The sequence below is a fragment of the Pempheris klunzingeri genome, chromosome 12 (assembly GCF_042242105.1).
Source record: "Pempheris klunzingeri isolate RE-2024b chromosome 12, fPemKlu1.hap1, whole genome shotgun sequence".
In the NCBI taxonomy this organism is placed as follows: domain Eukaryota; kingdom Metazoa; phylum Chordata; class Actinopteri; order Acropomatiformes; family Pempheridae; genus Pempheris; species Pempheris klunzingeri.
Genome location: NC_092023.1, coordinates 22,776,871 through 22,794,282, shown reverse-complemented (window position 1 = coordinate 22,794,282; position 17,412 = coordinate 22,776,871).

The window sequence follows — 17,412 nt, the reverse complement described above, 5'->3', positions numbered from 1 at the left end:
GTACTTTTTAGTAATTTATTTAGTTAGTTTGGACATATGTCTATACACATTATTAAAATTTGGGATACACAGGTTGTGTTGCTGTGTAGCAAATTAAAATGCTCCAGAAAATGGCACTACAGCATGTAAAAATGTAAAAATATGCTCTGGCTTGTTCTATGGTGGGTCATAAAGCAGATTATGTACTAAAACACCCACAATTCACCGCATTTGCAGAAAGTGGGAAACAAAAGTGCTTTCTGGGAAACCGCAAGTGTGTGTTCATCTGCCAAGTGGAAGTCTACATCTGAGAAAATGTTAGTTAAATGCCATGAATTTGTCAGCTCAACAAAACTCATTGTGGGAGAGAGCTCGAACTTTATGAATACAAAACGAAATAAGTCAAGTCAAGCTTTATTTATATGGAACATTCCATACACAGGGCAGGCAGCATAATGTGCTTCACATGAAGTAACAATACAAACATAAAGCATAAAGCTGCAAGCAGCATTGAAGGGCCCTCGCACTTCGCATGTCGGGGTGTATTAGCAGCTGCGGTGTTGCTACTAGAGTTTGGTTGCATGACCTGAATTACTTGACCGCTGGACAGAAGTGAGATGAACATCATGCGTATGAAATGTAAATGTCATGTAAATTACATGAGCCTGACTTCCTGTTGACAGTAGCTGTTGCTATGACTACGACTCGATTATGGGCATATAGATGTCTGTTAAGCCTGGGGGAAGAATTATTGAATCAGTGATCATGTAAAGACTAACAATACACACAAAACACATGTAATTCTCAGAAGGAATGTGTTCAGGTATCATAATACTCATGATTATACAATTTAAATAGTAACTACGTAGATTACACAGTGTAATGTTGAGCATCAGCAGAATAAAAGGTTTAGAAGTTTTTTAACAGGCATTTGTGAGGCTGTACATCTTCTTCCAATGAGATTTTACATATATCCATTAGAAAGGCAGCACTGTCCTCTTCTGGCTGATCAAATAAGTGAAGAATACATTTACTGCTGTTAAAAGCAGAGTGTTTCAGTGTTCCATTTCAAAAGGATTAACAATGCTGCGTTATGAAAAAACATTTAACTGAGGTTGATCTAATTAGAATGTTGGAAGGATTTCAGACAGGCATGAAACCTATTTTTAAACACCTAACTCTAAATAGCGGACTTACTGTTGGGTTCACTTTTTTAAAATCTCAGCATGCTCCATATGCCAAGCAAATTTCATATATCTAGGTGAAACGTCACACAGGGGCTACTTTATTGAAATTTTGTAGGGGGTGCCATTGGGCCCTCTTGCCACACCCAATAAACCACATCAGATCACACATTTCAGGCCTCCTGATGTGTGTGCTAAATTTGGTGATGAGTGATGTTAAGGGCATCCCAAGCCTCTCAAAAATATCTTCATCTGTCATGGCACCACTTTGAATGTGAGGCTTCGCCGAGGTCACGCCCTCCGATATTGTGAAATGCTTTTGATAACTTTTCATCATTAAGGTCTTTTGTACACAGTGTTCGAGGGGGATCTTATAAACCCCCTCAGACTACATCGACAGAAAAAGGCCCATCCAAATGGCCAGAAATGCACCAAAAATGTACAGTTAATTCAAAATGGCTGACTTACTGTTGGGTTTAGGACATGGCTCTAAGAGACTTTTTCTTACACCTGGGCATGGTACAGTACGTCTTCCTAGTGAATGTCATACATGTAGGTGAAACGTAGCGCAGGGCCTACTTTGTTGAAATTTTAAAACGTGTGCCGTTGAGTCCTCTTGTCACACCCCACCCATTTGACCAAAACCCAAATCTTCATAATTTGGCATCATCCACGTCTTAGGAATGTTTTGACAAAAAATTGAGGTGGCTGTGGTTAACCTGCTGGGAAGGGTACATCCTAGAATAGATAATTTCCTTCTGCCAGTAGGTGGCACTATGACTATGAGTCAAAATTGGCTTGTAGATGTCTTCAGACATGGACTGTCATCAAACATGTGAAATTTGGTAAAGATCTGACCGTATGGAGCTGAGTTACAGTAACAATTTGAATTTTTATCTAGGGCAGCTGTGGCTTAGAGGTAGGTCTGAAGGTTGTTGGTTCAATCCCTGGCTCCTATGAGGACTCAGCGAAGTGTCGAGTTACACTGAACACTGAATCCCAACTTGTTCCTGAAGCAGCTTCAGTGTGTGAGTGTGTGTGGAAGAATAGTCTCCTCCTGTATGAATGATGTGTGAATGGGTGAATGAGGATGTGATGTAAAAGTGCTTTGAGTAGCCAAAATGACTAGAAAGGCGCTAATACAAATACAGAGCATTTACCATTCATGGCGAAGGATCGAACTCCACCACGCCAGAAAGTGAAAAAAAACTCCAACGAAAACTCACAGTTCTTACGATGAAGCTTCATCAAGGTCTTAAAGCTATTCTAACCACATTTTGAAGTGGATTTGGTTAATCAGCTCGTCGGTAAGCGTCATAGCGTGAAACATGTCATTTCCTGTTGCCACTATGAGCATCAGCATTAGCATATAGATCTGTTTAGGGCAGGACTCTTATCAAATATGTGAAGTTTTGGCCAGACTTGATCTTCTATCAAGTCATCAGTGGAGTCATAGCCCACCTCCTGTTTCATGGCAAAGCCCCAAAATTCGAGGCCACACCACAGCCATAACATAATAACTTTTCATCATAATGGTCTTGGCCACCTGGTGACCAAGTTTGAGGTAGATCAGATCAACGTCCTCAGACTAGTTTGGCAGTTAACGGCTCTCCCAAATGGCCAAAAATCCATTAAAAATCAAAAATTCCGAATTCCTCTTGGGTTTACATTTTCGCACCAATTGATTTTTTCGTAGGTCGTTGGTTTCGTAGGGGAGAAACATTTACCTACCAAATTTTGCCATGCCTTTGTCCAGCACCCATAAAATGTGAGAGTCTTCAATGATTCAGAGACTCTTGCAGTGTTTGAACACCGTAAGCCCCTCAAAAATGTGATAACATGGCAGAATAATAATTCCTCAAAACACAATATGTTTTCACCAAGCACAGGCCCTTAAAATAAGATTGTGCGACTGCAAAATATAAATATGCAAATCACACATATTCACTCACACACACTGTGCGCACTGTGTAGAAGGAGGGTGTTTGGTTGCAGGGTTCAGATCAGATGTCCATCTGTATATCCGATCTGCTGTAACCCCTGGTAGACATTGACGTCAGACAATGTGGTGCCCTCCTTTTCATCCTCAGGTTTCACTTCAATCAATCAGTCTTTATTTATATAGCGCCAATTCATAACAAGTTTTATCTCAAGACGCTTTCCATAAAGAGCAGGTCTAGACCAAACTCTTTAGTTAAGAGAGAGACCCAACGATTCAGGAATTCAACATTAAGGTTTTGAGCAAGCATCAGGCATTAGGTGACGGTGGCAAGGAAAAAGTTCAGAGGTGGGCAGCTTTCTATTGGGGTCCAATAGAATAGAGAGAGAGAGAGAGAGAGAGAGAGAGAGAGAGAGAAGGAGGGATGCATAGCAAACAACAACCATTATAATAGTATCTATATTACTGATAATAGGAATATGACTAACAATGAGCAATATGGTAACAGTGAAAACACGACAATAGATAAAAAGTGTCGGTGGCTGACGACCTGCAGCAGTGATTCATGAAGTCAGAGAACCACAACAGGAGAACCAGGACCAGGATCCACAGGAACCTGAGAACCACAGCAGGAGAATCAGGACCAGGATCCACAGGAACCAGAGAACCACAGCAGGAGAATCAGGACCAGGATCCACAGGAACCAGAGAACCACAGCAGGAGAATCAGGACCAGGATCAACAGGAACCAGAGAACCACAGCAGGAGGACCAGGAGGAGGAGAGAGGAGCAGTCTGAGCCTATAGTAGCATAACTAGGGGCTGGTCCAGGCCTGAGCCAGCCCTAAACTATAGGCTTCATCAAAAAGGATAAAGTAAATGTAGAGAGGGTGTCTGCACCCCGAACCCAAACTGGAAGAAGATTCCACAGGAGAGGAGCCTGATAGCTGAAAGCTCTGGCTCCATCACTACTGTTTTCAGTGCTCACATTGATCACCATCTGTCCCACTCATCACCATAAACAATGCACCACATGTCTATCTATCACTGACTGGTGTGGATGTGTGTCCATCAATCCATGTATCATTGTCAAGATGTTGTAAGGCTCTGACGCTGTTAGTATGCTAACGGTTAGATGTCACGCCAAGGGAAAAGTCTGTCTTTTCTAGAAAACTCCTTTGCAAAGTATCTTATGTGACTTATTTTAACCCAAACCATGACCTTTTCCTAAACCTAGCCAAGTAGAAGTCGTACCTCTATAATACTTGATGAAGTTTCCTGAAAGTTTAAACATAAACGAATACTCATTCATTCAGAATGCACATGAACACACACACACTAACACACACACGGAGGACAGGCCTTAAACAGTCGATGGGGGTCAGATTACTATGAGCCACTGAGCTCCGCTGCCTCTGACTGTGAAATCATAGACTACAGTTACATACAAGCTCCTTTATCAGTGGATCAGTAGGACCGTACACAGGAAGCCAGACAGACAGAGGAGTGAGGAAGCAATGTGTTTGTGTTTATGAGGTCATGGGATTACACTTATCCATGGTTTTATTGCCACTAAGCATTTTAGCAACAAGAGAATATTTTAATGTCACACGGCGAATGTGAAAAAGGGTTGTCAAGTGTGTGTTTTCTTTTGTGCCTGAAAAGAGTAGTTTATATTGCATGCTTGAATTAGTTTAAAGCTTGGTATTTTGCTGCTATTTTAATTTAGCAGTTTTTGTTTTATTGTGTGCTTTAATTATTTCAGCTAAGTATTTCTTACATGTATTTTTTGCATTAGTTCAAACCTCCAATACATCTGAATCTCAGTGTTTCTGAAGCAAAAAAATGTGTTGCATAAACATGCTCATGGTGTATTTGGGGCGTTTCTGGAGTTTAGAATGTGGGGTAATAAGAATCAGTTCCTGGTTAGAAAAGAACCGAAACCTTAGTAAATTTTATGACACACCATGTTTGCTGTCAAATGTAAAACGATGAGCTACATTTTTGCAATTGTGTTAAGAATCCTCCAGCCACCCTGGATCTTATATGTAGGCGTATATTCATACATCAAGTATATAACCCACACAGTCTTTGAAGGGCCAACATTATTCTCTTTGGTAAGTGCAACATTTAAGATTTTTATGGTATTAAAATGCATTTTAATAAAATTCCTAAATGTGCATTTCTATTGTCCGACAGTACTATTATTTATCATTACTACTGTCCTATTTTATGTTTGTTTTTATTTCTTTACTTTAATTCCATCAGTCCAGTGGGTGGACTGGAGGACCTACCCCCCCAGAGGTAGGCCGTCTTCCTCACTTTCGCCGCTTTTTTGAATGATATCTGTAACATTTGTCAATACAAAACGTGCTGTGGGGGAGTTCAACCACAGTCTTGGGCCGTCTGACGCCTTATTTGATTTCACATTGCAGCAGGTCAGCCGCAAATAAAAAATCCAAACACCATTATATTTGTTAAGAAAAGACTTTTGATTATAAAATGTGAAGTTGATTATTATATATATAATATAATACTAATAATATATATATATATATATATTCCAAGAATATGTGGATGAAGATATTTAATATGAAATCATCTTTCTTAAAACAATAAAGCTCCAAACTCCAACATTGTATGTGTGCGTTTGGGATGAAGATCAAACTGGATTTAAGATTTTGCATTGCATTTATCCTCCACTGCTACATAATCTATTTATGCATGTCACATTTAATTTAGGCTCTTATTGCTTTCCTATATGTTATACACTTAATTTCTTTGTCCATAGTACAGTCTGTATTTCCAGAACATGTACAGTCAATGTTTTAATTTCAGAGTTTATATCACATTTTAAAAATATTATTCTATTGTGTAAATAGATTTAAAATTTCAATATTGCTTTATTTCTTTATTTATTGCTATTAAGGAGCCGTGCTGGTGGACCCAAGTGCAAACACAGAGACAAAGGGAGTGGGCTTAGTTTTAGGCAGTTTATTGTGGTACAACGGCTGGGAGTTGGTAAGGAAGTTAGGAGAAGCCAGGCCAGCAGACACCAAAGAGAGTGGGAGTTGTGGTTGGAGAGTTTGAGGAAACGGCAGACAGAGACGGGTGGCTGAGCAGGAGGTCTGGAGACAACCACAGAAGTCGGGTTCTAGGTATGGACGAGGAAACAGGAATTAGCAGATGCAAGCATGCAGATAGATATGTTCAACAAGGAAAAAGGCTGGCGCATGACTGACTGAGAACAGGGTCAGCAATCTGGCAGCGTGGTGATGTCTGAACTGCTCCTTTAAAGGCAGGGCTAATGAGAGCAGCCTGTTTATTTTTATGCAAATGTGAAAACGCATTCTTTGTATGCTTGCACTGCCTAAATACATAGATTGTGATTGAAAGGGAAATGTCATGCTGACAAAAAAAAAAAAATCTCAAAGTCAAAAAGTTACAAAAACTTTCCAGCGTTGAGGCCGGAAGATTAATGCAGACTGACACAATTAAAATAACAACCAGGATAAAATCTCATTAAATGCCAAGTAATGGTTTGAGTTTAAAAAAGAACGACAAATGACAACTAGGACAGTCCTGTGCTCCTGACTGATAGTGGGTTGAGTGGTCATAGCAGCCACCACAGCAAAGACAGAATGACCTGAAACAATCTCCATAATAAACTAAGCATCATATGCATTCTCTGAATGAAGATAAAGTAAAATGCACATTTGTCAACAGGAATGTTATCAAAACCCATTTTAATGCAGTAAACATCTTCATTATCCACTTTACAGTGAGAATAATGCCAGCTGTTCATGATTACATGGGTAATGTACGTGGTTTATGAATGAATGGAGTGTTTTGGACCCAAACGCAGCTGAAAAGTAAATTACATTTGGCAAGCAGGTAAATGCAGTTCGGAGTCTTTGTGTTTGGAGGACACCCCAGGACTCCAGCTGGTGAAGCTTGGACGGCAAGCCGGTGAGTGGAGCAAGGAAGGTGAGGTCACACTCAGAGGAAGGGAAGGAGTGCTGGAGAGTCTTGCATCAAGGAGAATAGAACAATCTGGCAGTGAGTGAGTGATCTGTGAGGCCTTAGATGCTGGATTAATGAGTGATCAGGAGCAGGTGAGTGGAACAGGTGGTGGCTGACTGGTGGGCGTGGCTGGCAGGTGAGTGGAAAACTACTGAGAGGAGGGTTAAGGCCTGTACATACTCCCTGGTTTGCGAGTTCTTGCAGCTTGTTCTTGACATCTGCACTTGTGTTTCTTGTGAAGTATGAAATGTCATGGCCAGAACAAACTTTGTTCTTGTTCTTGCCACCTCGAGAAAACGAACAAATTTCTCTGTTCTTGCGGAGTTTGTACAGGCCTTTAACCAGAAGACTGACTGTGACAGAAAGGCTCGACATAGAACTTGTGCTGTCATCTCAAAAAAAACAACTTGCTTTTCTCACAATGCCAGCCATATCAGCCAGGCTAACGTGAGGTAGGACTGTCTGCTGAATAACCATAAAATGTTAACAGGTTGTGTTCTGATTAAGGCCAAGGTAAATGCACATCAAAGAACAATATTTGGAGCATAATTTTGCTGACTATAATTGTATTATTATTATTATTATTATTATTGTTATGCACAAAAAACACTGATCATACCTCCTATGTTGTCAGGCTTTTATGGCCTAGCTAGGTTATCAGTGACATGTAAAAGTAGACTGACTGACTGACGAGGGGAATAGTGTTTCAATTTCCACGTAATGAATCTGAATATTTTCTGTTTCTGTGCATTAGATGGTGATGTGTGATACTTCCAGGCTAATGGACCTTTTGACATTAAAATCGTAATTGCCATCTGTTTTTGTTTCTCCTTGGTTTTGATTAAACGTGTCTGTGTTTCAGTGAGTGTGTGTGTGTGTGTGTGTGTGTGTGTGTGTGTGTGTGTGTGTGTGTGTCTACCTTCACAGCAGGATCACGGCGTGAGCAGGCAGCAACCTTTTCATCCAATCAGTGTCAGTCTAGTGGGTCGTGGCCCCTGGATTCTCCTCTAGCCTTGGGAATACATTAATTCCCATTGATCCGGAGAGGCCAGCGTCGGATCTATCAATGCAGGAGCGAGGTGGCATTTGAAAGCTCTGATGGTGTTGTAATAAAGTGCAGGATGGCTGGATCAAGATGGACTAATCGAGACGAGCTGGTTTGGTGCAGAGGTGGAGGAAGTATTCAGATGGTAGTAGTAAAAATACAAACAGCACACACAAGTAAAAATCCTGCTTTGAGAATGTTATTTGAGTGAAAGTTTGGAAGTATAAAAGTATCAAAATGATTCAGAATGCAGAAAAATGAACTGTGACAGTTACATTGTTAATACAGTACATCAGTAGGTTATTAATACTAATCCATTAACAGTATTCTACTGTTGTAGTTGGTTCATATATTCATTGGATTATGAATTGATTGTTCTAAAAACAAAATGTAGTGAGAAATTCTCATCACTCTGAGCCCAAAGTGACACTGTCACAAATACAATCACAGAAATGAATAAACCAATAAAATGAATTCTTTATAAATAATGTATATGGCAAGGAGAAGATGGGAAAATTAAACTGTTATCAAAATAGTTATCAAATCATTTTCTAATTGATGAACTGACTAGTCTTTTTCACCTCTAATGCCATATACTGTTGGTGAATCTAAAAAGCAGTTTTATAAACTCTTCACATGTCTTGTATGTAGAATGGTTATGTATTTGTGAAATAAATAGCACCCAAATGTAACACAGAAATGCAGGAGAGTAAAAGCATACGTTTCCCTTTGACCTGCAGTGGTGTGGAAGTATGAAATAGAAAAGTACAGCATTAAACACAAGGTATGATTGATTGTCTTTGTTTTATTTTGCTTCTCTTTTTATGAAAGTGTGTATCATATGGGGGGGGGGCAAGTGCACTTTATTGTATGATGACAGTAATGAATTGACCCTTGGATCCTTAATCAAACTAACAGTAACTAACTAAGTTAGCAGCTTCTGGCCAAATAAAAAAGACATCAGTTGAAACTGTCTCCAGAACAACACAGAAACATTTTGCCCTGTGCAGGGCTCCAGGCTAACTTTTCCTCTGGTACTACCTTGTGTCTGTCTGCTGTGCTCAGTCTCGTCATGGTGTGTGACCTGCGACATGGAAGTGTCTTCCACAGCCTCACCTTGGTAGCAGAGTTTGGCTGTTCCTCCCCCAGTTTCAGTTAATGACTGTGTTCCAACCTACATGTGAAACTGATGATCATCAGCACCTGTTTGGTGTAACTGGTTAATCACACACCAGACAGTGATCCTACAAAATCCCTGACTTTGAGCAAGTGTACCTGAAGAACTGAAGCTGTTCTGGAGGCACAGTGGCCACACCAGATACTGATTAGATTTAGAGTTTTCTTCTGTTCGCTCACTTTGTATTTTGTAAAAATACGCTAAAAATAAGTAACAAAATGTTATATTTTAGAAGGCATTCTTAATTCACAGCATTTCTTCACACCTTTGTGTGTGTGTGTGTATGTATATACAGTATACATACACACAGAACAAACAGGCAAAGATCAAACAAGCTCATTAAGCCTAATGCACCCTTTTATTCATGGGCCCATTTCAGTGATGTCATAATTGAGTGACAGACTGTCTCCTCCCAGCTGTAACCCCCCTCATTGACGGTCAGTCAGCCAGCACAAACGCATTCATAGAGAACTGAAGCAATGCAACACCCACTCCCTAATGCACACATCATTTAGAGAACACACACACACACACACACCCCTCCTTACAGAGGCATGTTGTCATTACTCTGCAGGATCACTGTAATCTGTTGTAATTATTGTCCTGATCGTAACATTCCATTTCCGTATCATTCCTTATCATCCTGAGTTCCACTACACTACACTAGTGATCAGATGAGACTGTCTGCATCAATCAGGCCTGTTTCTGTCTCCTGCTGCTAAACACTTTGCCTTTAATTAAACATTGATTTTCCTTTAGCACACTTCTCTCTTACAAATGCATGCTGTTCCAGCAATAAAACATTTGCTGTTATTAATGACTGCCAAAAACCTTTCAGAGAAAAAAATGCTCCCTTTTGATATTGTCTCTTGAATGTGATTAAAGGATAATACCGCTTTATTACCTGATCTATTTCCTATAAATGTGGCTTATTGGGTCGTACTAACTACACTACAACCTTGGGTGGGACTGTTTTTTTAAATCCCGCTCCTGCTGGAGTTCTGTCAGTGTGTGGCAGTGAGTTCACTTCAGACCGCCCACTCCCACTCTCAGCAAGTTTAAACCGCCCACATCAACAATGTCTTCATTGAGTCGCGCCAGACCCTCTGGATCCCATTTAATGCAGCAATACAAACCTGGCTATACCAACGTAGAGCAATGACATTCTCCCCCTCTGCATTTAAAACAAAGAGACTCTGATAATCATCTCTCTTTAAGTAAAACACTTTGATTTGGTTTTTGTAGATTTTCTGGCTAAATGATTGTTCTGTTTGGGCATTATGAGCCACAATAGCTTGTATATGTATCCATGGCAACACGACTAATTTAATATCTCATCAGTTCATGCGGTGTTAACTATTAATAAACCAGCATGTAACACAATTCACACAATAAGGAACAAACACCTCTCTGTCTCATCTGTTCTTTGATGGCCCACAACAAAGTCCAAACTGGACCCGAAACAAGGACTCGCTCAAGCCTCCTACGGCATTCCAAATAAACAGGATTTTTACATGGCTTATTTCAACTGCTTGTCTTCAAGTCTGACCAAATATCCAAACCCAGAACAAGCACTGAAGCCAGCTGCAGAGGGGCCAACATCCAGGTCCAACTAGACCAACCTTGACCAACAGTAACATGCTGCATACACACTGTCAGACAGAATAATGTAGCTGTGACATGGGGGCCATCTTCATTTGGGGTGAGTACTTTTGCTTCTGATACTTGAACACTGAGCTGATCTGAGTACGTTTTCCACTACTGCTCACATCCTGTGTTCTAGTTTGAGCTCCTGTCACACTGAACACACAGAATAACTATGGATTGGATTGTCCCCTCAAATAAATGCACACTAACACACATACGCCACTGTACATACACACACATGCATTACAGATGCACGCAGTCTGCTTTATGTGTCCTGATGGGTTTTTTTTAAGATTAAGCAACTCATTTCTTTGGCTGTTTTAACCTGATTTTTGAAAGCCCAACCAGGGACAGTCTGTGTTAATGACATCTGTTGAACTGTTTGCCTCTCCTTATGTAGTAACGTCCATCCATCCAACATCCATCATCTATACCGCTTATCCTTAACCCTTTCATGCATGAATTATTATTATTACTATTTTTTTTACTAAGTGTTTTTATTCATCTTTAGGCATGAAAAACAAGATTTGAACTTTATTTTTTTCAACCCAGATTTTATAAAGATATATTTACATGCCCAGTAGTTGAAATATAACCAGTGATGCATGATGTACAATTCAGTGGACATGTGATTAAGCATAATTTCCTCCCAATATAAAATCAATACTTGCAAAATTTAGCAAATGCACGACTCCTTAGATGTTACTTGATGTCCCCATATTTTTCTTACCTGCAAGGGTTTCTTTTTGTAGAAGGTTTGAACTGAAAAAAAGGACAAATTGGTGTTTCTGGCTGTCTGTCGACCATCTTGGTTACACACAGTGTATGAGATGATGCAGTAGCATCCGCTGTAGTGGCTGATGTGCAACTATGCCATCAAAACTCATGAATATACAAGCTTTTGAATAGCTGTACACTGTAGTGACCTCTATGCATGAGAGGGTTAAGGGTCGCGAAGGGGCTGCACCCAATCCCAGCTGACACTGGGTGAGAGGCAGGGTACACCCTGGACCGGTCACCAGTCAGTCACAGGGACACACAGAGACAGACAACCATTCACACTCACACCTCCAGGCAGTGTAGAGTCACTAATTAACCTGCATGTCTTTGGACTGTGGGAGGAAGCAGGAGAACCAGAGAGAACCCACACAGGCACGGGGAGAACATGCAGACTGCACACAGAAAGGTTCAAACCCCTTGTCTCATATGTAGCAACATAAATATGTCAGAATAAATGATAATCATTCATCTACTCTGTGGTGACTAGTATATATCACCTCTGGTCACACCAGTAAATAAACAAATGCGATAAAATGGTGCAGCCTTAATTCAGACATGTTTTTAAAACATTATAATCCAACTTAAAAGAGGACTGATACAGGCTGAAAGCATTCAATGACATCCAAACTGTTGATACTTGATTATTTTAATCCCACTATAAAGATGATTTGTGTCATTAATGTACATTCTCATTTCTTTCTTTCTTTCTTTCTTTCTTTCTTTCTTTCTTCATATGAATTTGAAACAGGTCGTTTAGAAATCCTCCACTGGCTGTTCCATGGGGCCATATTCATGGGGTCACATGAGAACAACCATCTTCTGGCCATAGGTTAGGAAATGAAAAAAACATTGAAATCAGAGTCAGTAGTTTTTCTCCTCAAAGTGGCGATTGGTTACAGTCTGCAGCTGGGTGGAGGGGAGGAAAAGGAAGAGTGGGTGGCACTGCTCACCATTAATGAAGACATCAGACTATTGTCATCAGTCACCAGCAGTGAATAAATCACTTTAGTCACGGTCTAAGATCAGTGCAGATGGCAGTATGGGCCTGGACACGGATCTTATTCACTGATGTAAGACTTTCTATCAGCTTGAGTTTTATTCAAACTTCTGAAGTTCTGTACAATTTAACATTTACATCCACTGATATCCATAGTTTTTGTAAAAAAAAAAAAAAAATCCAGAATAATCTCAAAAAAAGATGTAATCTGCATGTTGTTTTCCATCTGTTCATTCTGTAGGTGTCTTTTTGATTCTTCCACTGGGGGGTGCCAGACAATTTTAAATTCTACAGGGGCATAATGCAAAACTGCTATCAACATATCTGTATTCAAAATTCTAGCAGAGGTGGCCAGGCCGACACCAGAAACCCATCTGTACTGCTTCATTTCTTCATTTTCTTCTATTCTATTCAGTTCTCGGGTACAGTCGTTTAAATTCCAAGTATGTACATGTACATGTATAACCTGAGATACTCATGATGTACCAAATAACATCATATTTAAACCACGTGCCAAAGTTATTCAACAATAAAGCATCAAATAAGAGAAAAAAGTTGGGGAAGTTAAAAAAAAGTTATGTGATACTTCCACCACCTAACTGTGGGTGGTGTTATACAGTATATGCATGTGTACATATGTGTGTACAGCATGCAGGGTTTTGATTTGACAGTGATGGATTATACACACATAGTAAAACAGATTTAAACTATAAAGAGTATCTTTAGTGTCACAGAGTTATTGACACTGTCTGACTGTTCTAATTGCTCATCAGAGCAGTGGTGTGGGGAGACACTGATCTTGTGTCTGCTGGTTGTGGTGTACAGAGCTCTGTAGCAGCTCCCAGAGAGGAGAAGTTGGAACAGGTTGTGTCCATGGTCTGATGGGTTTGCAAATTGTGTGCAGGTTGTAATGAATGTAAGGCTTGAGGTCGTTTGGTTGTTTTGAAGTGTATTTGGTCGGAAACCTGAAATACTCGTAGCAATGCTGCATGCACTTTTGAGGTGGTCCGTTATTTTAGCTCATCAGGCTTTTTAAACTACGCAATGCACAGTGTCAAGCTCCAGTATTTGGCCATGAGGGTAAAACTACTTCTGTAAAACATCAGTCAGGCTTTATCGTGAACTGAGCAACTAATCTAATGAAAACTGGTAACGGGTTTTTGAGGATGAACCTTGCTGTATGTCTGAATATTGAACTTCAAACACCAACTCCAACGTTGCTGCTTGTAGGTCATCCAAACAACTTCACACTGGAGACTGTGCCTCCGTAGGTCCTGAGCAATACACGTGCCATCCTCTTGCAATGCCAGGGTATATGCATCATTTGGGTGCAAAAGCTCACACAAACATTTGATGACTTCTTCTGATCTTCTGGTTGGTGGAAGAATGCATTACCTCTGCGCCACAGCTGGCAGAACGCTAGCTATTGAGCTGCTAGTTGGGAGGGAGACTAGTTGGAGCTCTGTCAGACCTCTGCAAAATATCTAGTGTAGAATAAATGTTTTACTGTTATAAAAAACACCAACTACTGCACACTTAGAGGCAGATTCATAACCATACCTTAGGTACAAGAGTAACTGACCGCAGCACCATTCAGATGTACTTCATTACATACCTCAGTAAATGAACGCATCACTGTTCATCTCCATCCACTGACGGCGTGTCTCATTTTTCCACCAAGTATCCAAGCTTGCTGTGCAGTATGACTCTCGCTTACTCAAAAAGTCAAGTTCAAACTAAGTTAAACTAACATTTAATAATTCAAAGTAATCTCACATTTGCACTCTCCTGTGGTACATAAATGCAGCTCTTCATTCACTAACTAATGCCTGTGAACCTAATCCAGGCAGTAATAAACAGTCTTCTCAGAAACAGTTTAGCGTGGTATACATGTCATTTCTTGGCAACAGGTTAAAGAACCACATTCTGAGCTTCACTAAAAATAGGTTTTGTTATTTTCAATTTTTTCACTTTATATTTTATTTTTTGTATATTCTGTGAGTTATGACTGACTTTGGTGCCTCCCACAGGTAACCCAACCCAGTCTTCCACTCCCCCCCAGCCCCCACACATCTACATTTCTAAAATAAAGCTGTTCTCACATGAAAATGAGGTTAACGTAAGGCAAAATCATCTCTGTTATTTTGGTGGAAAACAAATGAAACGCACATGAAATGAAACAGAAAATGACTGAAATATGTTGTCAGTGAACATTTTACTGATTAGTTCATGTTTAGGAAAATGTTGGTCTTCAGTTGAATATACATATAATTCAGTTTGGCAGTTGGACAGTTTGGACCTTTTAAGGTGTGACTTACTGCCATTTGTTACTCTGCCAAAACGGGTTTTGATTTTGAACTGATGATGAGGTGATGTTTTCTGAAAATGAGACAGTACTTGTCAGAGGCTGCAGCCTTGAACAAGGTTTAAATACAGTGGACTTCCTTCTGTTCTGTATCTGGGATTAGTGTTAGCAGAAGTTTTACATGGCACTGCTCCTCCTAAATGTGTGTAGACTTCTGATAATGAGCGTTTTAGAGCAGTTTCTTAACGGGAGGTCAAACAGGGTCTTTTCTGGGCTCTGATGAACCCCAAACATTCCTTTGTCTGTGAATGACTTTTTACAAACAAAATGAGCATGTTCACTCCTGCACAGCATATATAACATGTACAGTTTGGTGTAATAACTGTGGTCATTTCTGAATTTGGCGGATCCAGTCTGGCTTTTGACAATGAGAAGAAAAGAAAATGCTCAACATCATCAACAGAATCATGCAGCTTTTTGCTAAAAGGAAGTTCAGTAATGGAGGATTTGGAGATTTGAACCAGCCTGCAGTGAATTAAGTCTGAATTTCAGCTGCATCTCTTCCTGTTTGAACATGTTTGTGTTTCCAGCACATGTGAGTGCTGTAATTAACAGTTAAAGGGAGATAGTCAGAAACATGGGAAACTAAGCCCATTTCTTTTCATGGATTTGTTCAGCTCTTTAATGTTAGCAGTGTCAGTGGGGGCCTGTTCAGCCACAGGGGTCCATATTTACAACAGAGCAGCTGGGGCCCCAGGTCGGCACTTTACAGTGCACACTTCCCAAAGATGAAATTAAAACCTACGTGGAAAAGTGAATGTTTCTCCATTTGGGAGTGGGTATCAGATGAAGACATCACATCCATCAACGCGGATGTCGAGCTCACTGATGGAGAATGAAATGGGCAAGAGTGCAGGCGGGAGGCCCGCTCCGAAAAGATCCAAGACAAGGCGTATAATCAAATGTCACAGCATGACCAAAGCAGGAGTAAATTATGAAATAAAACTGTCCAAGGACTTTGTCAGAGCTCCAAAAGGCTGTGACTGCAGATGGCCTCCCTAAACTCTTCTAATCAGTCATCCATCTTTTTTATGGCCTGCTTCTAGATGTTTAGCTGTGGAACAACTAATGTACAAACTCTATCTATCTATCTATCTATCTATCTATCTATCTATCTATCTATCTATCTATCTATCTATCTATCTATCTATCTATCTATCTATCTATCTTTTGAAATGCTGCTATAGATACTGCTACCATTCCTTTTCAATGGTCACACAATTTCATGACAACTATTTTGCATATTGCTCATAAATAAAGTAAAATAAAATAGATGCCATAGCGGCAGGTGTGGAAAGATGTCTTAGTGACCTGGGTATATGGATATAGACTGATGTTGAGAAAACAGTGTATTTAGGGTCCAAAGGTGCAGTGGATGCTTGGTGCTACAGGGTCCAGGTTGTTTCTGACACTGCATGGCTGTTCTAACTGCTCACCACAGCGATGGCCTGTGGGTAGAGACTGTCCCTGCGTCTGCTGTGTTTGGCATCCAGAGCTCTGTAGCGTCTACCAGAAGGGGGGGGGGTGGCTGGGTGGGAGGGGTTGGAACAGGTTATGTCCAGGGTGTGTTGGTCCGCAGTGATGTTTTCCATTTCCTAGTAAATAGCTCTAGCAGATGTTTGTCCTGTAGAACTATGCTGGGCAGGGCAGTGTGGGGTGTAACGGCTTGGTGAGAGTCCATGCCCCCCCCAGGACACCTTCCTCCCCCAATTATTTTGTTTGTACACTGTCGCCCATAAAGTTGGAATCAAATGTTTTTCACCTCTTCTCATGAAATGATTGTGACAATGTGATTTATTCTTGATAAATAAGTTTATATCTTCTCAACTTTATTGATCAACCTCTTCCAAACATGTCACAGTGAAACTTAAACCACAATGAACCTTTGCAGACTGTGGATTCAGGCTTTAACTAAACTGGGGGGATTGAACAATTATTCCAGCTTTATGGGCAACAGTGTATTTCCTAAAATGAAGCCCTGACTGCTCAGCACTGCCAAGGATATAATTGTGGTGGAAGATACTGAGTTGTTAAGGCTGGTCATCACATCTCACTGGCCTGCATGTGGATGCACTCTAAGAGTCTTTCAAAGTGTCAAATATCAAAAGATGGCATTGAATGCTCGGCCAGATTCTTTGTTTGTTCACTTCACGCTTGATCAAATGTCCCCTGATTTGAATCATAAAACATTTCAAAGTTTAACATATATCATATATATATATGAGAGTTAGTTAGATACACACTGTTGCCCATAAAGTTGGAATAATTGTTCAATCCC